This window comes from Schistocerca piceifrons, unplaced genomic scaffold (genome assembly GCF_021461385.2).
Source record: "Schistocerca piceifrons isolate TAMUIC-IGC-003096 unplaced genomic scaffold, iqSchPice1.1 HiC_scaffold_835, whole genome shotgun sequence".
In the NCBI taxonomy this organism is placed as follows: Eukaryota; Metazoa; Arthropoda; class Insecta; order Orthoptera; family Acrididae; genus Schistocerca; species Schistocerca piceifrons.
Genome location: NW_025729097.1, coordinates 291,705 through 318,338, shown reverse-complemented (window position 1 = coordinate 318,338; position 26,634 = coordinate 291,705). Strand labels below are relative to the sequence as shown.

General features: G+C 42.7%; 1 protein-coding gene across 1 annotated transcript in view; it reads right to left on the bottom strand.

Annotated features, from left to right (window-relative positions):
* The window catches only part of LOC124770906 (poly [ADP-ribose] polymerase tankyrase-1-like), a 101,447-nt gene extending 77,815 nt beyond the window's left edge, over positions 1-23,632 (bottom strand). Inside the window, exon 1 of the mRNA XM_047249223.1 lies at positions 23,483-23,632. The gene's annotated coding sequence lies outside the window, so the exon portion shown is untranslated. The remainder of the gene's footprint in view (positions 1-23,482) is intronic.
* Positions 23,633-26,634: the final 3,002 nt, after the last annotated feature.

Sequence of the window (26,634 nt, the reverse complement as noted above, 5' to 3'; positions counted from 1 at the left end):
GTATGGTGGGTCTGACACACCGGTGTCAATGTGTTCTTTTTTCCATTTCCAGGAGTGTATATTGGTACAGATACATAGATGACATAACTTGCTTAATAGATGAACCACTGTCTCGCATAAAAGAACTTCATGATAAACTCCATCCACCCACAAATACAATTCACCATAGAAACACAAACATATGAAAAACTTCATTTCTTAGATCTCACTATACACAAGAGAAACAACAAACATGAATTCACAATCTAAAGAAAACCCACACCCCACCAGCACCATTATTCATAACCAATCCAATCACCCCATATCTCACAAACAAGCCAGCTTCAGATATTTACTTCACAGGCTGAACAAAATACCCACAAACAAGCATGACTACACACAAGAACTGAACACGATAAAGCAAATTGCAAAGGAGAATGGATATGACGCAAAGAGAGTAGACAAAATAAACCAGAAAATACAGAAACAAACAGCACATAACCATCAAACACACACATCACACAACAAATCAGCAGGCAGTAAGCAACAAATGGCACATAATGACTTGCAACGACAAGGTCACACACAGGGTGGGTAATATACTAAAGAAACAAGGACTCAACATAGCATACAGAACCAACAACACAATACAGAGCAGACTCGGAAGAAGTATCACCAACACTGACAAATACAGCCAGTCCGGCATCTACCAACTTACTTGCAACTGCTGTCAATCTGTATATGTGGGCCAAACATGCAGGACCTTCAGAACCAGATATAATGAACACCTCAGAGCACTGAAAAGCAATAGCACACACAACATTTGCAGACCACCTGGTAGCACACAACCACCACCCAACAACTGACCTTCACATCCTAAAAACTAGCAGCAGCCTACACCAAAAATTAGCTACAGAGGAAAACTACCACATCCAAAAATCAAGAGCCCAAGGAAGCAAAGTACTCAATGAATACACATCACTGTGCAACAAAACCCTCTTCGCTACAATAGAAGAACTATACAAGTAAAACACACACACACACACACACACACACACACACACACACAAAATCCTCTCTCTCTCTCTCTCTCTCTCTCTCTCTCTCTCTATATATATATATATATATATATATATATATATATATATATATATATATATATATATATATATATATATATATATGCTCCAGTACTCATCACACACACACACACACACACACACACACACACACACACACACACACACACACCACTAACGCCAAATGCAATTGAAGCTCGCGCGCCTCACCCAGCAGAACACGCTACGAAACAAATGAACGCCAAACAGCCACAACAGCACGTAATGGCAGCGAAAACTCCGCCCATGTTTTGACAAACTGCATTGCCACGCGAACAAAGGCACAGAAGTAAGCCTATTTACTTCTCCAACAATACAGGGAAACGTACCACAACTTCAAAACTGTAAGTTACGGAAAGAAAACGCGATACAGTCTTATTTCTGTTCGTAAATGCATAACAAACAAAAAATCGTAACACAACACACAAATGTAATACTTACTAATGTAAATCCACCCGATGATGGAGGTTTAAACCTTCGAAACGCGTCGTGGAAATAAATAAAACGGTGACTGGTAACAGTGAACTTGTTTCATTTAATGTCAGCAACAGTCACGGTAAAGCCTGACCTAAAAATGTTCGCATTTAAAATAAATTACGTTTTGCTGTTTGCAGATGACAAGTTGTATATTGTGTAGCAGAACAGCTGCCAAAATAAGTGGACAATAATATCATGTAACGCATGTTACTCATGATTACACCCACTTTTCGCCAATTAAGTTATAAATGCAACTTTTACATAATGTTGTAAACGACACAAATGTTAATATGTCAAGAACAAATTTACAGTTAAAAGGAGACATAGAACCCACTGACGATAGCACAAAAGTGCTGAAACATGCATGTGTGAAACAAAGAAGAAAGGTGTCTTGCATAAGGCGGAATTTCTCATCCCATTTTCTTAGCAAGCACGGAGACGACAAGAAGAGCTGCACCACAAGATGATTATGTGATACTTTCCTTACTGCGTGTCAGATTATACCTCTTAATCAGTACATTACAACATTTTAGATGTTTAAAGCCGGCCGAAGTAACCGAAATACGCAAGCTATAATTAACGAGTTCCCGTTATCAGCTTTCGTAACTAGGGCGCCATTATTCTCCAGTTTACGACTAAAACTTTTCACGGTTCTATAACGTAATGCTTTGATTGAGCGACAGACAATTCATTTCCTAAGATTTCACAGAATTCTTAGCCTAACCGCGTTTGAACATTCTTTGGCGTTTTGGTACACTCCAAACCTAATTTAAGGCCTGCTATGAAATTGTCTACCACGTGTGGTTCTTTAATCGCAGGTGCGATATTGAATTTCAGCCCTTTGGACAGTAACTGGGTCTTAGCTGTTGGAAATATTATCTAAGTTTTACTAATAACACGTTCACAGAACGTGGGTTTAAAACTTTATTATTCGAACATCCTTGTTGGTTACCTCTGATAACACCCTTACACAAATTTGACGCTTTTTCGCATGACTTGCAGCGTGTTTCTTCTTTCTGTTTACCAATGAAATCATTGGCGAGCGCCCAAAAATCATCTATTCGATAATTTTAAGACTTCGAATAGTGCATCAATATTTCAAGATACAACAAGTAAGCTTTCTCGTTTAACCCATCTTTCTTTGTATACAATTCCGCAATTCTGTTATTGAGGATCTGAGCTATGAATTTCTTTTTGAAAGTAGGCGATTTGTAATATAATTTTCCTACATAATTGCGAGTACTAGCATGGCCATTTCATTTATTAATAAGTGTAAACAGAATAACGTGACCCCGAAGCTTGTCAGCGGATATTCGATGCCGCAAAACACAATCTTTCTTTCCGTTGAACGGACAGCACGGCTCTTATCAGAGACCCATCTGAGAAGAAATTCGCATGTTCTAGGTCAAAATGCGAGTAGATTTTTGTTTTGTAGAACGTCTTCACATCCCCCCCCCCCCCCCCCACAGAGACAAAACGCGACGTTGTTAAGGCGGTAATGAACGGAAGAATTTCGGAACACTGACTGCTTCTAGCAGGAAAGAGAGGCGGTGAGCCCCACACAGCGTATCCCAGACCGACTCGTGTTCACGGTCGGTGCAGCAGTGTCCGCAGTCCGTGGTTAGCGTCCCAGGTTCGATTCCCGACAGAGTCGCTAATTTCCTTCTCTCGGGGTCTGGGTGTTTGCGCCGCCCCCGTAACTTCGGGTCATCTCACCGCCGAGCAGATGGGCCAAGTCGAGTGAAACGGGACGGCTTTCACCCACCGGCCGAGCAACCCCGGGAGCAAACCTCCCGGCCAACACCGCCACCTCATTCTGTTTCCATGGCTCCGCAGCTCAGTCGGTAGAAACTAAACTCTTGTAGGACCACTCGTGTGTGTGTGAGTGTGTGTGTGTGTGTGTGTGTGTGTGTGTGTGTGTGTGTGTCCGCGCCAGTCCACAGACAACTTTTACTATATATCTAAACAGGAACGAAAAATTTATACAATTACTGTTGTCAAATTATGCCAACACGTACACTTCTGTATGATTTATACAAGCTGAAGGAAACGTTCTTCCGCCTGAAAACTTCCTGTGGCGTACACATTTTACGCCCCAGTGTTTTCCGTATCAGCGTGAAACATCTTTCAAACGATATGAACCACACAAAATGTACCGCCATGAATGTACCTGTATACCCTCATGTGCATAACCGTAATACGTTATAGTGCTCTTTTCCAACACACTTCTGAACTATGAATCAAATCTAAACATAAGCACCACAAAATTAATGTCTTGATGGGGCATGCAGTAAAACTAAGTAACCACCTACAGATTCAAACCTCACACGACTTTGCGGAATATGGAGGAAGGTACTTTTTGTTCACCGAAGCCGTTCTTCGCTGCGCCGTGACGTCAGTCTCGCTGCTGCCCCCCCCCCCCCCTTCCTGGCACTGTGTTTCCCACTGCCGCCGGTTTCCACCAGCCTCGCCGCGTGACGTCACCCGCTGACCCTGGACTGGCGACCCGCAGTTGTCTGCACTGCGCGGACGCCCGCTTCCTGCCCACAAACCGCTGTTCCGCAGCGCCAGCGTGTCTCCTCGAAGCTTCCAGGCCTGCAGCGAAATGACGACGACGACGACGAGAAAAATCGAGAAACTGCGGCCAATAAAGACGCCTTACCGAGGATCACCCTACCCACGCGCCATTCGTGGGCAAAAGAGGAACCTAAATTTTCCCTGTCTGTTCCGTTGTGCTGCGCCGACTACGATGGCCAGAACTTATTTTACGGCGGCTGTTTTTTGCAGTAACCCTTATATATTTGCGCTGCTCACTTTCGACAGTTCCCAATAAGTGGCTGTTGTCTGCGCTCTGATTCGTTGATGCAGAGGAGACTGACCGGTCGCCGTATTCGGTTTTACACTACCGGAGCACTGGTGCCACATTTAGTGGCTTTGTACTGAAGAAAGGGCAAGGGAAAAAATCCCTCGAAATCCCTTAGTTAAATATACGAATTCTTACAATCTAACCGCGCAAAATATCGTTATATGACGTCATCCCCGCAAACTGCACTTACTTTAGATTCAAATACCAAGTTTAATTTCTGACGCTTCAAAGTAAGCACAGTAAGAAACTAACTACAGTAAGGTCCGCACTGTGGATCACCACACAAAAACTGCCAAGAGTGGACGCCATCGTTTTCTTTAGTCCTGTCTGAAATATTTCGGTCGAGAAAAGTCACGTTAATAAATCTTTGCGTGAGTTTATAAAAAACTGCACCGTTCATCATGTAATGAATATATTTTTAAAGCACCTACATGAAAGAGGCTACAAAGATGGTAGTAATTCTCTTTTAGCCAATTTAGAGACTAACCGTCCATAGATATATTTTTCATGTTCTACGTCCATCTAGGCGGTAACTATTATTTGCATATTTTTATGTAAATAAGTAAAAAAGAGGAAATAATTTGTACACGCGGTAAGTATAAAGAAATACGCAATACTAATTTCTGTAGGAGAAAAAGAAAGAGAAACAGCTGTTTGAAACTCATAGATAAGGAGACAAAAATCCTTGACTTGCCGGTCGTCTTGTTTCCTTGGAGTTGGCAAAATTTACACGACAGAAGAAAGAAGGCATGAAGGTCGGGGACATATTTTGATAAACAGTAAGCAGAACGACATTTGCTATCAGCAGATTTGCCCAAGTATTACGCATTTTAATCGTCAATAAAAGAGACGAAAATTCATTGTATCTGGTGTGCAACTCAGAGACAAGCAAAGGTCCTGCAGTGCTTTACAGAACGTTACTTCACCTACAGTGGCATTTCGTAACTTGTACTCGGAATTTTACGTACGGAAAGGAACGACGCTTCAGTGATACTGTAAGCGAACTAAGGGTAGGCAGCGCGTGAATTACAAGTTAATGAACAGCAACACTGACAGCTCACCATACACTAGGTATTTACGCGTTAAAACGCACTTGTGTATAAATTTCTCAAAAAAATGGCTCTGAGCACTATGCGACTAAACTTCTGTGGTCATCAGTCGCCTAGAACTTAGAACTAATTAAACCTAACTAACCTAAGGACATTACACACATCCATGCCCGAGGCAGGATTCGAACCTGCGACCGTAGCAGTCGCGCGGTTCCGGACTGCGCGCCTAGAACCGCTAGACCACCGCGGCCGGCTATAAATTTCTCAGCATTATTTTGAAAGAAGAATAAAGCCACTGATGCAGTGGTTTCCGTACTTGGCTCTCCACATAACGAACTTCAACATCCAATTTTAGAATTCAAACACACTCGACGTATTAACGATACCTGCGTCTTTGTATACGTCAGTTACACGCGGAACTGCATCGTTTACATGTACGTACATAATTAACTTGTGTACCACAGAGGAGTAATATGGGTTCAGTAGAAGTAGGCATATACTCATCATTGCTTACGGAAAGATTCGCGACACTAAGGTACACAGTGTATGTACTGGGATTAAAGTCAGCACGTGAAGTGTAACCAAGCGTGTTCAGAAAGTACCAGATTCTGTGAATTAAATATTAGGCGCTGCAGTGATTCATTGTTAGGGCACAGAAGTACTTTGATGGTTAACATTTCGCGGGTGTTCCTGGAGGCACATTACGTGTACAGATATTACGTACGTTATTGAAATAATTCGTAAATGCAATGTTGTCAACCAGACTAAGAATTTAAAGACTTCTTGGCCTTGTGTAAAATGAGCAAGGGGCTCGAGATCATGAGTTGGGCTGCTCAGCACCGTACTGGTGCAGAAACTAAAGACGACGGGTAAAAGGCGAGACAGAGGGCTACCATGAACGATTCACTCGTTTCCAGAATTCGAATTTTTCCGCAGTATTAGATGTACGAATATGATTGCATGCCATTACGAATTCAGCGCCTTGCCAAAATGCCGACAAGGCAAGGGAAGACTTTTCGTGTGTTGTAACATGCGAGGTATTTGACCAAATGTGGCAGGTGCAAAAAACCGTGAAAGGCGTGGGTGGGGGGGGGGGGGGCTGAACGAGATTTATGTACGCAGTCCACACAAGTCAACAGCACGCAGAAGCCACCAACTCTGAACACCGCAGCAAAGTATGTGGAAGACAGTGCGTCGGCGGTTACACTCCAAACCGTACCGTCTGGATCCCTTACAACAATTAAAAGCGGACTGTTACGGCCGGCGCCTCCACATTTGCGCCACATTGCAGGGATCAATTGAGGATGGACATTTCGCCCCCACGCTGATATTCAGCGACAAAGCAACTAACACTTTACTGAAAAAGTTTATCTCCGCAATGTGAGAGTGTGCCGTACTGAAAAACCTCAGGTAATTTCGGCGCATGAAGGAGATTCGCCGAGGGTTAATGTATCCTGTGCTGTGTGACAGGCGAAGCTGAATGGGCCGTTTTAATACTGAGAGACAACTGTGCCGGATACATCTTACCTCGATATGTTACAGTTGTGGTTGTTTGGACTACTCATTCCTTCAGGGAGCATCGATGTTTGTTGCTACCTAAACGACGAAATTTCGCATCGCTGGATTGGCCGTAGGCGGTTAACGCAAGTACTGATCAGCTTGTAAAAGCAGTTAACAAGGGATGTTTGAAAATCTGAAGCTGGTCACGGGTTTGTGTAATTAAACTGTGTGTGTGTATCGTAATTGCGGTTGTCTCCTATATTTAAGTCATAATGTTTATAATTGTACTACAGCCCTGTTTCTCTTAATGTTTATTTTCGAAAATCTAGCGATTAAAATAGGGTTTCATTGCACTGTGGCTGACTCAAATGAACTTGAAATATTAGCAGAAGACCACTCGATCACTGATTACACAAAATAGAGGCCATACTGGATGTTACCGAGAACTCGCGCCACAGGTATGTATGCACGATGATCTTCAGAGCCATTTTGTATCTTTTTAGACCACTCGGCCAATGGGCTTGCGAAAATTTGAAAGGGCGCGAAACACAGCAACGTAACCGTGAGACGCAGTACAAAAAACAGACAGAAAAACACCGCGGGCGGGAGAGCGCGGTCTGTACTCGTCCGGAGAGTGGGGGGTGCCGCGGGGCGCCGTGCTGGCCGGCCGGCTGCACAGGTGTGGACCTGCCTCCACACTAGGGGCAAGCGGGCCCAGCACTGAACCTGCCGATCCCAACTGTGCGTCACCAAAACGGACATACAACACTCTTCGAAAGCTAACATGCGTGAAATACGTGCCACACAAAAATTGTTACTGTAGCATTCCACTTCTCTCGCTCCGCTGAGTGACAACCATACTGTAACCTGACAACCTGTACCAGAATTCTGGCCAAGTAACGGATCACTTTTCCACCACAACACTCTTTACAGAAAATAATATAGCAGCCACGCGTTCTGTTGTATCCGTGAGTGTGTGTGACGTCACGCAGCGCACCATTACGCCACGGGTCAATGTCGACGGCCGCTATCAGCAGCTGCGAGCTGCTCCAGTTTAGGCAGCCGCCTGTACTAAAAATACGGGTACTGGCAGAGCCTTGATGCTTTGAGAAAAGTGAAACACACGACGGAAGTCTGAGAAAACTGCAGATTTCTTCACTGATTAACTACTAAATGGTTTATGACCACATGGGCCACCAAGGTGACAGCGAAATTTTCACGAACTTTTTTTTTTCTCCGTCTGAGACATTCAAGTAGCGGGTGCTTGTAAGTAAAATGAAGCTACTGACCCAAGTCGACTGTGGTCTGTGAGTATGGTAAGGCAGCGAAACACTGTAGACATGCTAATGCGTTAACGCGAAACCAGTTGGCGCCGGAGGAAATCAATTCCAATACCAGGTGCGAATCTGTCACTGTGCAACACCTCGCGGAAGTCTCCGGTGCTCATACTGAACAAGTTCAGCAAGTGGCGGTTAATAATATCGACATTCTGCCTTTCTCACTTGTTTGTCCCTTCCTGTGCACGTTCCGTTCCCAATCCATTACATATGGGAACATTCCTTCCAGTGTAAATAGGTTCCGCAAGGGCGCATTAGCACACCAAGTTTCGCCGCCATACAGCAGTCACAGCCCACGATGGAGCTCAGAGTGGCTCAACTTGAGACTACAAGCAGCCAGTGGTAGGGCACGGCTACCCTCAGCCACGTGTCAGGGCGACACCTCGCCGCCGTCTCCACGCTGAGTCACGTTTACTGCCGGCCCAAGTATCCTGTGAGACACCACAATGTGAAATTTTATGCGGCTATCACATTTTACTGGTGGACAGAACACCTAATGAATTGAAAGCACCCGGAAACACTGCGCACATTCCCAAGTCACGAGTGACCTTACTCCCTTATTATTGGATATCTATGTGTGACCTAAAGAGCTGATTCCACACAATCGCGACCTTTTTAGGAAACACTTTTGGCTGCCGCTGCTGTTCATCCGTGAACGCCACAGTTTTCTACAATTCAGCAAATCTTATCTCGCTACACACGATACGCTTTGAACAGGTCTTTAATACGGCGTGCATCAATTGCGTTGTATATTTTGTGATAGGCGAGTATAAATACGAAAACCACCACACACAGTTCCATGTCACGAAAGTGAAGGGCATTTAGAGCACCGATTCCGGGTTGCTTTTTATACATAAAATTCGCGCAACTTTTATCAAATCATCGTGTCCCTCACGTGTGACGACAGTCACTTTTCCGTGACGTCACGCGTTCTTTGCTTGCAGTGGATGAGGGGGAGCACACTGAACAGTCGTGTTGATCTACCTGTTTCCGGAGATAAAATTGTCAATTTTATGGTTTTGGTATTCAAATTTGCGTTTTACGACGATGTGCAGTCTAACTGACACATGGCATTTCTGAACTCTTCAAGACGGGTCGTTTTCAGTACTTTGTCACGCCGAAGTGTCTGTAAATGCGACGTCAGTGGCCACCCACGATTCCGAAACTGTGACTTACCATCAATAACGGGTAAGGCTTCTGTAACAGTATCTGGCTAAACGAAATAATGTTTGCTGTATGTTTCTGTCAAACATAATTAGCAAATGCCCCTACAAATGTTATAATTTTGACGTGATTCAGCCCTCTGACGGAAACTAACAACAAATCTATCTCGATTCTCGCAACTGTTGCACTGGAAATGGCACAAATTAAACCTAGGTTCTGCCGCCATTAGTGCCTGCACATAGAAATCTACACTGCACTTCAATAGTGTAATTTCAACGTGAAATGAAGCTGGTAAGTGACGGCGTCAGAATCACCGACCTTCATCCTTCCCTCACATAATACACGACTGAAGCGCAGGCCGCACACAACACGGCGCGTCTCACAGATCGCTGACTCGTTGCTTTGTCGACACACCGGGCTCTCATCATAGACAAATAGTAACACGAGAACAGCCCAACAAAGCGATGCAGCGTTGTAGAGTGCTAAAAAAAATTGCATCAGCAAATCACAAACGAGGAGACGTGACGGAGCGATAAAAAATACGAAAGCACAATGGATGTCGGAATGACTGGACGATCAATTAACACCAGGATCAAAGAGCATAAGCGACATTGCAGGTTGGGGCAGGTGGAGAAATCGGCCGTGGCAGAGCACGCACTGAATGAGACCGACCACGTAATAAAATTCCCCGACACGGAAGTTCTGGCTGTAGAGAAGCACTATCACACGCGCTGTAGAAATACAAAAACACGCGAACAGTTTCAACAAGAAAGAGGAAAGCCTTAAGGTAAACTGATCCTGGCTTCCCGTACTGCAGCGAACGACCGTCGCAGGTAGCAAGAGGAGAACCGCACCGGAAATGACCGCGGAGAAGACCTCGGACGTTGGCGCGCCAGCTACATATAGTCTGCGGCCGCGAGCTCGCCTCCAGTTCACCACCGGCAATGGAGGGTGAAGCTTTGACAATGCCAGCCACTCGTGCTGGCGAAACGTCAGAAAAATCATTAGATGAACGTCGGCCGAAGAACCCGAGACAGAAGCCAATAGGCAGTTTGTCAAATTTTCGAAAACCAACAATCACTTCTTTGGCTTCATTTCACACAATGCCCATTGAAAATGTTTTTAAATTCAATCCAAAAGTTGGAAATAACCACGGTTTCAGCTTGGCTTCAAGAAATAATACCATTTTAATTAACTTTGAAAAGGAAGGTACTTTCAGTCGGTCAAAATACGAGCCTTTTACCAATTCCAAGACACTTCGACACTTTTGTGACTTGTTTGGAAAAGTAGATTTCTCCACTTCAACCTCTGAAATCATTTCATTGGAGAACACAAAAAAAAAAAAAAAAAAAAAAAAAAAAAATACTGTTTCTTGGGCTGAACTTTTAAATTTTCTGATAATTCTTAAGGCAGTAGACTCATGTGCAACATTTCAGACGAGATAGGATGCGTGAACAACATTGTATCCCAGAAACTTGAGGAATTGGAAAAAGCTAATTTGGAAACAGTTAAGAGACTGTGTGATATATTCCACACACTTAAAAGTACAGGTACTTCATGTAAAAAATATAGAAACGCTTGTGAGTTTTGCTCCTGCCGTACTATACACAAATATTGTTGTGGAAAGAATATTTTCAACTGTGAAGTCCCTTTGGAGGGTGGAATGTGTAGTGCTAGAACCACTTCATTCCCCACACGTGTTGTGTGTCTCATATTCTTTGTCAAGTACAGAGTAGAGGTGCTCTTATTCAGTAACTGTACTGTCTAATTATTGGATTTATAGTGAATTCTTGCAACGGGCCTTTGTCCTCAAAAGTTGACTGTCTAAAGTAGTTGCTCTCTGTCCCAGTGTACTTAAAAGCAGAATAAGCAAGCATTCTTCAAAACTATATAATGTATGGATGGTCAGTGTCTGCACCAAGTAAATCCTACCCCATATTTAGCAGATTGGGTTCCGCATTTGGAGGCTGCATTCGAGAGACACGTGCCCTATGCCGAAGTTTAAGCACCATTTAATATTTTCGTGTGTTTTAATTCAGACGTAAACGTCGAGTGGCTCTTTACATACCACCTCACAGCACCACTCTGCTTCCTAGTCAAGATCCCTAAAATCATTCAGTTCTTATCCTCCCTTAATAGCGATCAATAAAATTGTAATATGTTGTCTTGTGTATCCAGTACGAGGATATTTCATTCCTTAGCTCATACAACAGCCTGACAGGTGGTGGTTTTCTCGGCTATTTTTCCAGTACTTGAACGAATTTCAGCCACAATCTAAGTTTGTGTGTCTGGTGCGTGCTCAATGAAACGAAAACGAAAATAACCTCTGTTTGCCTGGTGGCTGTTGGTATTTGAAGTCAGGAACAGGTTTCATTCGGAACACCGACTTTGCCATTAAATCTGAATTTTGCGGAGAACAGGTAGCCTTCATAATGGCGAGACCCTTTTGCACAGGATTTCGGTCACCCCAGGGATCTTATGTTGATGCTGTGACATTGTTAGGGTGTACTAACACGTAAATTTTATTTTCTACAGATCTCTCACAAATACTTCATTGTGGTTGATCAGCGTTGTTGCTTGCTTTATGAAACAGTGTCGTCTTTGTTGTCTGTTTTGAATTTTGTGTGAAGTGTGTTTATGGTACTCCGGGAGCTTTTCGTCTTAATCCTTTTCATTGGGGAGTTTTTTAAATGTAATTAATGCTCGTGTGACGATTTTGCGCTGGGAATTGCGTGTGAAGCTCATTTTCATTCTATTAGGTTGCTTGTGATGAATACTCTTGTTTAGCCAGTGTGATGAACTTAGTAAAAATTTATCATGTTATTTAAGTGAATCTGTTTCAGATAGTGTTTTTTCTGTATAAGATTTTCATTTGCGTTATTCGAAAATAATTACGTGTAGTCGCTCCAAAAGCAGTACGAGGAGAAAAGAAAAAAGGTGGTGAGTAGACGAAATGCCTAGAAAAGAGACTTCGAAGGTACAGAGAAGTGTAGGGACATATTCTCCCCACTTTTAGCGACGAAAATGTGCAAAATGAAACAGTAGGTTCCTCCGATGCGAGACAAATGAGTGAGGCAGACTTCAGTGGTGCAGCGGAGATGTTTAGATTTAAAGGGTGTGCACAGCCTGTTCCACTCACAGCTGGCAGTGTTTCGGGTCGAGTGCACAATTTACTAAGTGTGAGTGCGGGCGAGGCTGAAGCAACGATAAGTGAACAGAGGGCAGCAGTGCATGTAGCTCTGAGCAGAACATGATTGGCCAATTTGGCCACGCTGATAAAAAGAATGAGCACATAGCGAAGAGTTAAAGGCAGACTGCAGACTTGCTGGCGTCAAAGGAGGAGCTAAACTGGGATTTAGTTGCCGAATATGGCACCTTAACGACTACAGTAGAATCACTGAGCTCAGAAATTGATGATGATACGGAAGAAACGTTCAGAACTTAGCAATCAAAATGAAGGACGACACAGCGCAATTTGAAGAAGCTAAGGTCATCGGTCTCTAGACTTACACACTACTTAAACTAATGTAAACTAACTTATGCAAAGAACAACACACACACGCCCAAGCCCGTGGGGGGACTCGAACCTCCGGCGGGAGGGGCCGCGCAATCCGTGACACGGCGCCTCAAACCTCGCGGCACTTGGAGAGGTAGGAAACCGGTTGAGTGGGATAGAAGGCGAACAGAAAAGAGTGAGCGGGAAAGGCTGGTTGCCAGGTGGCTAGAACAGGAGCATGGGGGATGTGACTGATGGCGATCATAGGGAATTCTTTAATCTACTAAAACAAATGCCGATGTTCACTGGCAACATACAGGGTGGCGCACGAAATGTGTTACCATTTTGTTTTTGAATATGAACTTTACTGTCAATACGATCTGAAAGGAACATATACTATAATCAAGAGCCGCCCATGGAGATTTGTTCTAACTCCGCGCATACTCCATATGTCCACCATTTCGTTTCCGACCTTCCTTCAAACGAATACTGAAGTTAGTGATTACCCTACGGCACATGTCTTCCGTAATTTCACTGCAAGCTTGAAGAATAAGTCTTCTGAGCTCCATTAAATCAAGTGGACGTTTCGGGGAAATTTTTTCCTTTAGGAACCCCCAAAGAAAAGAATCACATGGATTGAGGTCTGGACTATTGGAGTTTTTACACGAGCATTTCGACGTGCGGATCATTTCACTCAGGTTTCCAGCTCGCTTCAATCACGGACAAAATTGGCCCCCCAATGGCAGACATATTGAGCATGTGCTCATTTAGAACAAATCTCCATGGACGGCTCCTCATTGTAGTATATGTTCCTTTCCGATTGTATTGACAATAAAGTTTATATTCAAAAACAAAATGTTAACACATTTCGTGCGCCATCCTGTATGTAAGCCAAGTACGGACATTATCGAGACACTTGGGAGCGAATAAGCAGCAGGAGTTTTGGAACTGGAAAGTACAGGTAAGGGAACGCTCGATGTTGCAAATACAGTACATGCACAGAAGCCTTAGGCAAATCATAACAAATACCTACAGGCAGTCCACTTAAACTGGAATCTTTAACATTTTATAGGAATCCACAGTACTTGCGAGCTGAAATGAGAAACAACATTAGGTAATTTTGAAAGAGAAAATGGGAGCTCAACTTTGAATCGACCGAAGTACACGTAGGAACAACTGTGGATGAATAGGCCAGGTCGAGAAAGTGCAGAAGAAATCTACAGCAGAATTCCTGTGCCTGTGATGAAACGAAAATTAAGATACACTGCGATGAAAAAATAAAAGAAAATGACAACGAGAATTGCCCGAAACTACGGAAGACGCTGTGATAATTCGATGCTAAACAGCATCTTCTACATTTGCATCTGCATCTACGTCTATATGCTCTGCAAACGACCGTGGCAGAGAGAGCGTCCCACAGTACCAGTTGTCAGGGTTTCTTCCTGTTCCATTCACGTATGGAGCGCGGGAAGAATGACTGAATGCCTCTGTACGCTTAGTACTTATTGTAATCTTATCCTCACAATCCCTATGTGAGCGGTACGTAGAGGGTTGTAAGTATATTCCTAGCATCACCACCATCTAAAGCCGGTTCTTGAAACTTTGTTAATAGACTTCCTCGGGATAGTCTGGGTGTGTCTTTAAAAGAGTCTGGAAGTTCAGTTCCTTGCGTACTTCCGTTACACTCCTACGCGTCAAACAAATCCATGACAATTCGTGCTGCCCTTCTCTGTATATGTTCAGTATCCCTTGTTAGTCGTATTTGGTACTAGTCCCACACACTTGAGCAATATTCTAGAACCGATGGTACGAGTGATTTGTAAGCAAAGTCCTTTGTAGGCTGACTGCTCTCCACCAGTATTCTACCAGTAAACTGAAGTCTGTCACCTGCTTTACCCATAAATTCCATTTCATACCAGGTACTTTTTATGTGTCGGCCGATGCCAACAGTGACTCCATGATATAGTCTTGGAATACTATTTTTAATTTTCTGGAGGCACAGTTTTACATTTATGAACATTTAAATCAAGTTTCCGTCTTTCAACCGCTTTGAAATCTTATCAAGATCTGAGTGAATATGCTGCTTCTTTCAGACAATACATCATAGATAACAGGATCATCTGAAAAAACTATGAGGCTAGTATTAATATTTCGTCTTCCGCAGACATAGCGATGTGGTGTGATCTTGCAGCTGTGTTAAGGGCAACCTACAGTTCTCAGGAGTTTCTGAACACGTGACGTCATTCTGACGCCAGAAGTTTTGCATTCATGTGGACCAGGCTGTGGATAAGTGAGGGATTAAAACGTTGGCAAGAATTAGCTCTGAAACATACTGAAAAAGTTGTGCCAACTGCTTTTGCTAATACGCCTTCGTTAACATCAAAAGTGAGACCACTTACTGACTTACAAGCAAAAAGAATCTTAAGCCAGCCAGCACAGAATCCAATAACCCGCTCATTAACGTTTCTCAAGAAAAGTTACTTTTTTTAAAAAAATCTGAAAACTGACGTGTAGAGTTGGAGTCAGAAAAAAAGGGGCGGGGGGGCAGCCATTCTAACTAGTGAGGTAAACCATCAGCTCACTCACCTTGCGTCCAGTAAGTAAAGCCGTTTCGAAACAACACAGCTAGCATCTCCCGAAAACACGTCACTATCTGTAGCATTTGGTATAATAAAATGAAGAAAAGCGTAATGTAAGTGGTTCAAGAGGTACTTTAATGGGAGATTTTTGTCTGGGAAAGAAGTGGCCTCTAAAACTTAGCCCGTAAATTGTCTTTTGTACACTTCACATACGGCTAGATTTTATGTATAGCTGAGACTACGCTACCTTTTTAATCTGTTGCAAATGTGTCAGTCAGTTCTATGCTTTTTATTTTGAATGGCAATTTGCTTTGCCAGATGATAAACGTGTGAATATTTATTACCATTTGCGAGTTTCACACTTAATACGTAGATTTGTAAATTGACAATGACAACCCAGAACTGATACGCACACCTCCAGAGAAAGGGAACTACTATATGTACACAATATCGAAGATTTAAGAACTAACTGCAATTAACGTAATAAAGAAGTCCCAGAACCTTTACAAACGTGAAGGTGAGATGGTAGGATGCGAAGTCACCTCCATAGCTACCCTCTGCTCTGTAACTCAACGCTTACAACCGCTGCCTCACAATCAACCGCTGGAAGATCAGCCCCCGCACCGTAAACTGAATGTAATGAAGGATTTAGCAGCCGATACTTCCTTACATGACGTCTGATTATAACACATCCGAAAGAAAGTGACGTGTTTTTACAAATCTTCCATGTACCGTTGCCTTGAGACGGTGCTGTTTCATAATACGGAATTTAGGGCCTCATATCCAGTAGCAGCAATGACAAATGATTACTTTTTTTGATGCATAAACAATTATAACGGTCACGTGCAAATGTCGTCAACTCACGGGGTAACAGTGTGATAAGTTTCTTTTTTTTTTTTAACCAGTCTTGACGGCCCACATGAAGTCTGGTCTTCCGCCATTTCCTTTTTTTGTCTTCACAGGAACACAGCCGACCAAGCGAGCAGAACCGTTGTTCCAGCTCCAAGTACTGGAGACACTGTCCAATGCTCTTACTGCATGCCTGGACTGCACAGTTGCGAAGGACGTCTCCGTTTCGCAATACCTATGTACCCTAAAATGTATCACAGAGTTTCGTGGTGTGCAAATGTCCACATTTCCTCCTCCTCCTCTGTCGTGACGTGCTGTTCTGCAGTTCGCCATCGTTAGGCAGTGGCGCGTCACAAAGCTTCGCGCATTAGTTGCAGTACGTTTGACAGCGTAGTGTCTTGTTATTCCTCGCGACAAATCCCTTAACTCTGCTCCATATCAATTCTGTCGGGTTGAGACTGCAGTGTTACGACCACAACTCTAAAAATAATCCATTTGTACAGCGTGCTCGACGCCATCAAAATTGTCTTCCATCTTTCTGCGACATTTATCACTCTGGCTCATGTGATACCACATCTGTCCTACAAAACAATGGGCATATTCAAACAGTACTTTTTAATTTTTCTCCGAAAAATTTAATCACGTAATGTTTTATCTTCAACCATCTTTTGCAATCTTTTATAATATATCTGTAATTAAGAATGTATACTTGCAATGATCACCAGAAATTTTCGCTTGATACGTAATTGTAAACTACGGGATGTGCATTTTTCTTAAAATTGGTGATGCACAAGTTAATTGCCATATATGGCTCAAAACCATATCAACCAAAACCACTAAAAATAAACGCAAAATATATCTATTTAAAACAGCAGATAAAAATTCGCTTGATGCCTTCCTAAGAGAGATTCTCCATTCCTCCCAAGCTAATTATGTAAGTGTAGACCAGATATGGCTCAAATTCAAAGATACAGTATCGACAGCAATAGATTCATACCATCTAAGTTAATAAGAGACGGGACTGATCCATCACGGTACGCAAAACACATCAGAACACTGTTGCAGAAACAACGAAAAAAGCATGCCAAATTCAGAAGAACGCAAAATCCCCAAAACTGGCCAAGTTTCACGGAAGCTCGAAATTTAGTGCGGACGTCTATGCGAGATGCTTTTAATAGTTTCCACAATGAAATATTGTCTCAAAGTATGGTAGAAAACCCAAAGACATTCTGGTCGTGTGTAAAGTACACCAGTGGCAAAAAACAGTGAACACCGTCACTGCGCGATAGCGATGGAAATGTTACCGACGACGGTGCCACTGAAAAACCACAGCAGCTGTTAGCATGAGTGGCATAGAAGTAGGTATCTTAGGTGTTGCGACACAACTCGAATCTCTTAAGAAAGGCAATTCTTCCGGTTCAGATGGTATACCAATCAGGTTCCTTTCAGAGTATGCAGATACAATACCGCCTTCTTGGCAATCACATACAACCGCTCACTTGACGAAAGGTCTGTTCCTAAAGACTGGAAAGTAGCACAGGTCACACCAATACTCAATAAAGGAAATAGGAGTAATCCATTTAATTACAGACCCATATCACTGACCTCAATCTGCAGGAGGATTCTGGAGCACATACTGTACTTAAACATTATAAATCACCTTGAAGAAAATGACTTATTGATACATAACCAACACGGCTTCAGAAAATATCGTTCTTGTGCAACACAGCTGGCTCTTTATCCCGATGAAGTAATGAATGCTGTCGACAAGGGATCTCAGATCGATTCCATATTCCTAGATTTCCAGAAGGCTTTTGATACCGTTCCTCACAAGCGAGTATTAATCAAATTGCGTGCATATGGAGTATCATCTCAGTTGTGTGATTGGATTCGTGATTTCCTCTCCGAGAGAGGTCACAGTTCGTGGCGATAGACGGTAAATCATCGAGTAGAACAAAGTGATATCAGGCGTTCCGCAAGGTAGTGTCATAGGCCCTCTGCTGTTCCTGATTTACATAAATGATCTAGGAGATAATCTGGGCAGCCCCCTTAGATTGTTTGCAGATGACGCTGTAATTTACAGTCTAGTGAAGTCAGACGATCAACTCCAACTACAAAATGACCTAGAGAGAATTTCTGTATGGTGCGAAAAGTGGCAATTGGCACTAAGCAAAAGAAAAGTGGGAGGTCATCCACATGGGTACTAAAAGAAATCCGAGTAGTTTTGGGTATACGATAAATCGCACAAATCTTAGTGCTGTTAATTCGACTAAATACCTAGGAATTACAATTACGAGCAACTTGAATTGGAAAGATCACATAGATAATATTGTGGGGAAGGCGAAACAAAAGACTGCGCTTTGTTGGCAGATCACTAAAGAGACAGCCTACATCACACTTGTCCATCCTCTGCTGGAATATTGCTGCGCGGTAGGGGATCCTTACCAGGTAAGATTGACGGAGGACATCGAAGTTCAAGGAAGGGCAGCTCATTTCGTGTTATCGCGAAATAGGGGTGAGAGTGTAACTGATATGATACGCGAGTTGGGCTGAGAGTCACTCAATCAAAGGCAGTCTTGATTGAGGAGAGATCTGTTTACGAAATTTCAATCTCCAACTTTCTCTCCCGAATGTGTCAATATCTTGTCGACACCCAACTACGTAGGAAGAAATGATCATGATAATAAAATAAGAGCTCGAACAGAAAGATATAGGTGTTCCTTTCTCCCACGCGCCATTCGAGAGTGGAATGGTAGAGTAGTAGTATGAAAATGGTTCGATGAACCCTCTGCCATGCACTTAAGTGTGAATTGCAGAGTAACCATATAGATGTATATGTAGATGCTTTAGGTATTCAAACCAAACAAAGAAAATTACGCACCACGTGGAGCGTAGAACCGCCGCCCGCCGGCACACACGATGGTCAGTCTACGACCCTGTCTATCACGCCACGCATGTAGTTAACACCTCCATTATTTCTGATACATAGTCCTACTCGAAAAAAGTCAAAAGCTGATTTTTGTCTAATCTTGTGAAGAACATTAACTACTTGTTTCTCGCCATTAACTGTGTTCCACGCGCCTGTTTCACTACGAAGCAGGAAGCAGTGTCGTCCATTTTCGCGGTACGTATGAACAGCGAGACAATCAGAGCACAAGTAGTGGTTACAGAGACACTGTGACTGTACACAATTTTTAAGATAAAAGTTACGTAGGTAAAGTACGATTAAGATAGACGCTGATGGCTGTTAATACGTCACAATGTCTGAAAGGTTTTTCCGCACTGACATAGTAATAAGCTACCGAACACTTAAGTTGGACCTACTTCCAAGGGCGGAGCACCACCAGTGGTAAGAGAGCTACGGCTGCTGACCAGTCAGCGCGCTTGCGTTTGTTTACATCTGGTTTGCTCTTATGATGAAGTACATGCTACATACGAACCCCGTAGCCCCACCCTTTATTTCGCATTCATGTTCATTGTCTTACCCGTCTCACAACCATACCACCTTATTCCATACCAACCTACATCTCTTGCTGTGCTACAGAGTACTGAAAGCTTGTTCACAACAAATAAGTAGGATTCTCAGCCACACATGTATTTTTCCAGATAGACTGAAACACGCTGTTGTTCAGCAACTGCACAAAAAAGGGGATAGGTCTGATGCTAGCAACTACCACCCAACCCCACCTCTCATAGCTTTATCCAAAATTCTTGAAAAAGTAATGTATTCAGGAGTAGCATCACGTATCTGTAAAAATGAAGTACTAATCAAATGTCAATTTGGTTTTCAGAAAGACTTTTCAACAGAAAATGCTATATATGTGCTTTCACTGATCAAATATTAAATGCACTGAATAACCGAACTTCATCCATTGGAATATTTTGTGACCTCTCAAAGGCTTTTGATGGTCTGAATCGTGAATTTCTTCTAGACAAGCTTAAGGATTGTGGCATGAGTGGGACAGTGCACAAATGGTTTAATTCATATTTAACTGGAAGAAATCAGAAGGCTGTAATTAACAGCACAAAGAGTCTGCGAAAACCAGCAGAGTCCTTTAACTGGGGAGTTATCAAGAACGGTGTCCCACAGAGTTCAGTCTGTTTCCTTATTGGTCTTAATATACATTAATGACTCGCCACTCTATATTCATGAAGATGCAAGGCTAGTTCTTTTTGCTAATGATACAAATACAGTAATCACACCCAAGGAAATTGTAAATAATGTCTATCACAAAATTACTAAGTGGTTCTCTGCAAGTGGACACTTGTCAAATTTTGAGAAAAAACAGTGAATATAATTCTGTGCAGTAAATGGCATAACAACACTGACAAATATAGGCTATGAACGCAAGTCTGTTGCTAAGGCAGGGTATTCAAAATTTCTGGATGTGTACACTGATGAGAAATTGAATTTGAAAAAACATCGATGATCTGCTGAAATAGTTAGGTTGAGCTACTTACGCTACTGCGGTTATTGCAAAATAATGGTGATTAACATCATTAAATTATCCTACTATGCCTATATTCATTCACTGCTTACACATGGTATCTTATTTGAGCAATTCGTCACTAAGAGGAAAAGTATTCATAGCACAGAAGGGTGTGATCAGGCTAACAGCTGGAGCTCACCGAAGAACACCGTGTGGACATTTTCTTAATGAACTTGAGATATTCACCGCACCTTCGATGTACATATATTCATTTATGAAATTTGTCATTAATGACCCACCCCAATTCAAAAGTAACAGCAAAGTTACACTAGAAGAAACGATGATCTTCAGTACTCTGCATTAAATCTCACTTTGTCACAAAAAGGTGTGAATTATGTTACCACAAAAATATTTCGTCATTTGCCAAATAGCATTAAAAATCCGGCAGATATCTAACCAACATTTAAAAGAAAAGAAAATTATGGGAATACGGAAGCGTCCGATCCCGCCCGTCTGCTTTGACTCATGACGTCACAAATATGGCGGAAACGACCATAAACCACGATTCCAATATGGCGCATATAAAGTCGCTATGTGCACATTGTGAGGACGAAAATACATCGAAAAACAAACACACACACTTTCCACAAGAAGCGTAATGACACTAACGGGGCAAGAGCGGGAAATGGGGTGTTTTGGGTGGGGGGGGGGGGCAAACTAAATATAAACAAATTTAGACGCCCACCCCCATACAAAACCACACGAAAAAACGGACATCACAAAACTCCCCAAATACCACTAAACAATATCATCTGGAATCGGACACTTCCCTTGACCTTACTGAACAGATGAATCTTTAGACATGAAGTATTAACTATAAAAATATTTACTATTTTGTGTAAAGAAAACTTATGTTCAAGTGACACATCCCATATCATTACGATATGTATTAATGCTCTATGGAACAAGGATCAGTGTATGTATGTATCTATGGATGCAGACCAATTTGTCAACACAACCCATATTTCAGGGAGGTGGCTACCGTATCAGCCCTTCTTTGTGGAAGTTTGTCTACAACCACCTGCATTGCTATTTTTCCATTTACTTCCACAAAAGACGATGAAATTACTCCCAACGTATTAATGACAAGAGGTCCGCTTGCTGTGACAAACTGTGTATTCCTTCCTCTACGCAACAGCAACACACTTTATACTGTGAGCAACTACAGATGTAACAATGCGTTCTTTTTAAAGCCGCAACAGGTGAATAATTCTTTATTTGTCCTAATAAAGTATTACTCAGGAGCACCCGTTTGGTTTGACAAGAACATGTATGTGAATCTTCAGTTTCTCCCAGCTTATTTTTTGATGGAACAGTCAACAGGTGCACTGACTGTTCGTAGTGTCCAAAGTGCACGCTATGAACCGAAAGTACAGCTATGGACTGTTCCATCAAGAATATGTATAATAGTTGAGTTCTGCAGTGAGATTTGTAACTGATACTCTGTATTTTGATATCGTTCTGAGCACTGACAAACACGTATCAGAAGAGATTCTGAGGATGGCTGGTTTTACTGCCAAAGTGTTTCAGTACTGGTCCTTTACGTGGAGCACTGCTTCACACATCCAGATACCCCCTTAGCAGAAAACAGACTACTTTTTTGGTAAGTGTACGGCACAGTCACTGCCTGGAGATGCACGATTATTAACAGAAGTGAAGACTAAGCCCGTAACGCCGGGAATTTTGACATTTCCAGCAAATTTAGGTCAACGAAAGAATTCATTCATTTCGGCACTTACACATATACAACAAAGACGAAATGGACGATAACATTATCTGTCTTACTGACTACCCAGCAGACTACCTTGTCACCAAAAACATTACTCCAGAAAAGTGAAGATATCGAAATTCAATGGAACAGCGTTCTGTATTAAAACACATTTGCGTGACTTAACGTGCTGACGATTGCTAATGCAGAACTGGGAGAAAGAAGCTAACAGATCAGTTGTACTAAATTCGGCAGTTTTCGTGGAGCTGACTGCTTCGGGAAATACCGGATTCAATGCTCCACTATGGAAATGTCAAAATGCGTCTACCTTGGTTTGATTGCAAACCATTAGGAATAGGATCAGACTGTCCCACGGTCTACGCACTATCCTGACGTAAAGTAATTGTTTGATTCGTCAATAGTGGAAGTTGCCATAGTAGCATCTTATCTACTTGCAGAAGCAGTGTTCCGTCATTCTGTTCTGTTATTCCTAACACGCAGAATAATTCTTTTGTGGATCACATGTGTACAAATACGAACCTGTATTTCGGGAAAAAAAATTCAACAAAATGGCGCGAATACGAGTAGAAATCTCGTCCGAGCCTACGCTTTTCTCTCATGCCTAAAGTCCGTAGAACAGCAGAATTAATAGGAATGTCGGTAGGACTTTAAAATAACAAGGTTTGTAATACGAAATTCGTTAGTATTTTGAGAGCGTAATAACCGAACGCGATTTGCTTTATAAGCGATAGTCTCCATAGTGAACGTAAATGAAACCTTACAGCTACCGTAACTTTGCAAAAATAAACCAAAAGAAAACAAAGAAAATAATTCAACACTACAGGAACGCATGAAAACAGTCGTCCTTACCTTATTAAGGGTGTGGGTGTAGCAGAAGAAATTCTCGGCGCAGAAACAGCAGCACGAAATCCCAACGCAGAACGTCTCACTGGACACGACTCGCTACAAATGCGACAGACTCCTGAAGCGGCAGGGCTGTGGCACGCAGTCAGTGCTGCCAACGGCTGCGAGGCCGGCAGGTACCAACTGCAGCCTGCTACGGGGGCCTCACACAGCGGGCAGCGCGTTCCAGGGGCCGCACGCAGAACATGCGAATGTAATACGAAGACTGTCGTCCTAATTTTGTTATTGCGGACAAGCTGAAGAAAATAAAGTAACACGTTTGTGAAAGTACTTTTAACGTAATGTAATCCAATTCTACGCTCATTGTGACACTGCTGTGGCCACTTGAGTACCTCTCACAAGGGAACCTCCCCATCGCACCCCCCTCAGACTTAGTTATAAGTTGGCACAGTGGATAGCCCTTGAAAAACTGAACACAAATCAGTCGAGAAAACAGGCAGAAGTTGTATGGAACTATGAAAAAATAAGCAAAATATACAAACTGTGTAGTCCATCCGCAAGATGGGCAACATCAAGGACAGTGGGAGCTCAGGAGCGCTGTGGTCCCGTGGTTAGCGTGAGCAGCTGTGGACTGAGAGGTCCTTGGTTCAAGTCTTCCCTCGAGTGAAAAGTTTAGTTTTTTATTTTCAGGCAATTATTATCTGTCCGTCCGATGCGAGGTAACTGCGCCGTGGTATGGGGACGCCACACCTAAACAAACATCGAAACACACGACGTCAGTCGACTACAGCGCACGGAGGAGAGAGTATTCCTGCTAACGAGGCTCCCTGGCTGGCAGTTGACTGTTCGCTACTTTGGACGAGAGTGCATTAAATACGTGAGATGTATTCCGTGGGCAATATGAATTGAGCAAATATAGCTCGCGACTTCAATAACAATCGCACGGTTTTGCGGTGCGGTCGCAAAACACAGACACTAAACTTATTACAGTGAACAGAGACTTCAATGAACGAACGGACAGGTCATAACTTTGCGAAAATAAAAAAGTAAACATTTCACTCGAGGGAAGACTTGAACCAAGGACCTCTCGACCCGCAGCTGCTCACGCTAACCACAGGACCACGGCGCTCCTGAGCTCAGATGCTCCTTGTTGTTGCCTATCTTACACATGGACTACTCAGTTTGTATATTTTGTTTATTTTTTTCATAGTTCCACACAACTTCTTCCTGTTTCCTCGATTGATCTGTGTTCAGTTTTTCAAGGCCTATCCACTGTGCCAACTTATAACTAAATCTGAGGGGACTGCGATGGGGAGATTCCCTTGTCAGAAAATTATGCCCGCACCGGAGTCGAGGGAACCAGGGTTTTTAAGATACCGACGCGCTACTGTACCGTTTATCGTCAACACACGGCTGTTACCCATGAATATATTCGGTTCATTGCTTCTCAGCCCCTGTCCGCGCCATTCCTACTCATTGCTGTGGATAACAATGAAGCATTACATCCCACTCGTCAGCAGGTTGTTTCCCACAGAATGATTGTTTTATTGTTGTCAGTTGAAACATATGCCTGCCGTACTTTCCCACTTCACGTGTTGTGTGTGCAGTGTGTGTGAAGATACAGTATTTTTCCCCGCCCCGTGGAGTTCAAAGTGCCAACAGGGAAACCTTTCCTGAAAGGGACAGATTTAAAAAATACGATTCACGTGCTCAAAAGATCAAGAAAAAGCTACAACTGAACAGTTTTTGAACTCACAAAAAGGCGCTCCCGGAAAATTTCTCCGACCAACAACGTCAGACAGTGAGACTTAAGCGTGCTTAAAAGGCCATGTCCTTAACAGCAGCCTCTCATCGTGTGGTGCTTCAGATGCAAGTGAACACAAGCACTGGAATACGGACCTCCCGCTGTCCCACATTCGGGTAGGCCTACTGCTAGCAGTTGTGAGGCAATCAGGAGTTTGGACGCAGGCACTTGGCCTAATAGGTTTTGAGTATCCTTTAAACGAGAATGGAAGAAAATTTTCAACTCATTATTAACATAAGAAGTTTACCAAATTGAGAAAAACAATGATCGTAAATGGCTTAAGTATTCGAAACCTACCGACAACGTTCTTTGTTTTTATTGTAAACATATTCGATCTCCTTCAAACAAGATATCAGGCGATGGACTCTGTGGCTGGGTTCATTTAGGAAATCGGCTTCAAGAGCGTGAACAATAATTTAACAGCATAAACAGTACAAGAAAGTGGGTAGAATGCGAGGTAATTTGAAACAACAAAGTGGTGTTGATCATACTGACCTTGAACTACTGGAAAAAGAGAAAGAACATTAGCGTCAGGTTCTAATATGAATTATACTCACCATCAGGTACCTAGTTCAAAGTAATATTGCCTTAAAGAGAGGCAGCGACAAGCTCTATCAAGGAAATAACGGTAGTTTTCTTGGTTTGATCGAAAGACAGCAGAATTTGACCCCATTTTGCAGGAACATTAGAGGTGGGAAAAGGCTCAAGTAAGTCATGACCATTTTCTTGGAAAAAAACATTCAGAATGAACTCATAAATTTGCTTGCCAACAAAGTAAAAAACAGCATTGTTAATTCTGTAATCGAAAGTAAATATTTTTCTGACGTGCTTGATTGTACTCCTGATACATGCCACAAGGAACAAATGACATTGATTGTTAGGTCTGTAAATTTATCAGAAGACGCAGCGACTGTAGAAGAACACTTGCTCGACTTCCTGGGCGTCACTTCAACAACAGGAGAAAGTATGACCGAAACCGTTTTTTCGAAATTAGATGAACTAGGGCTCGATATTCATGACTGCAGAGGCCAACGTTATCGAATATGAAAGGTGATGGAAGTGGTGTTCAAGCCCGAATATTAAGGTGCAAACCAAGAGCATTTTATATGCCATGTGACAGCCACAGTCTTGTGTTATCAGATGCGGCGAAATCTACTGCAAAAGCAGTCACATTTTCTGGTGTAATTTAAAGAATATGCATTATTTTCAGTGCATCCACTCAGAGATGGGAAATCTTATTGCGCAGGGCGCCAACTTTAACAGTGAAGAATCTTTCAGATAGTGGATGTCAAAGTAGGGTGTAGAGTGTCAAAGCTGTTAAGGTGCCAGACGAGAGAAGTCAGAGGCGCCCTTC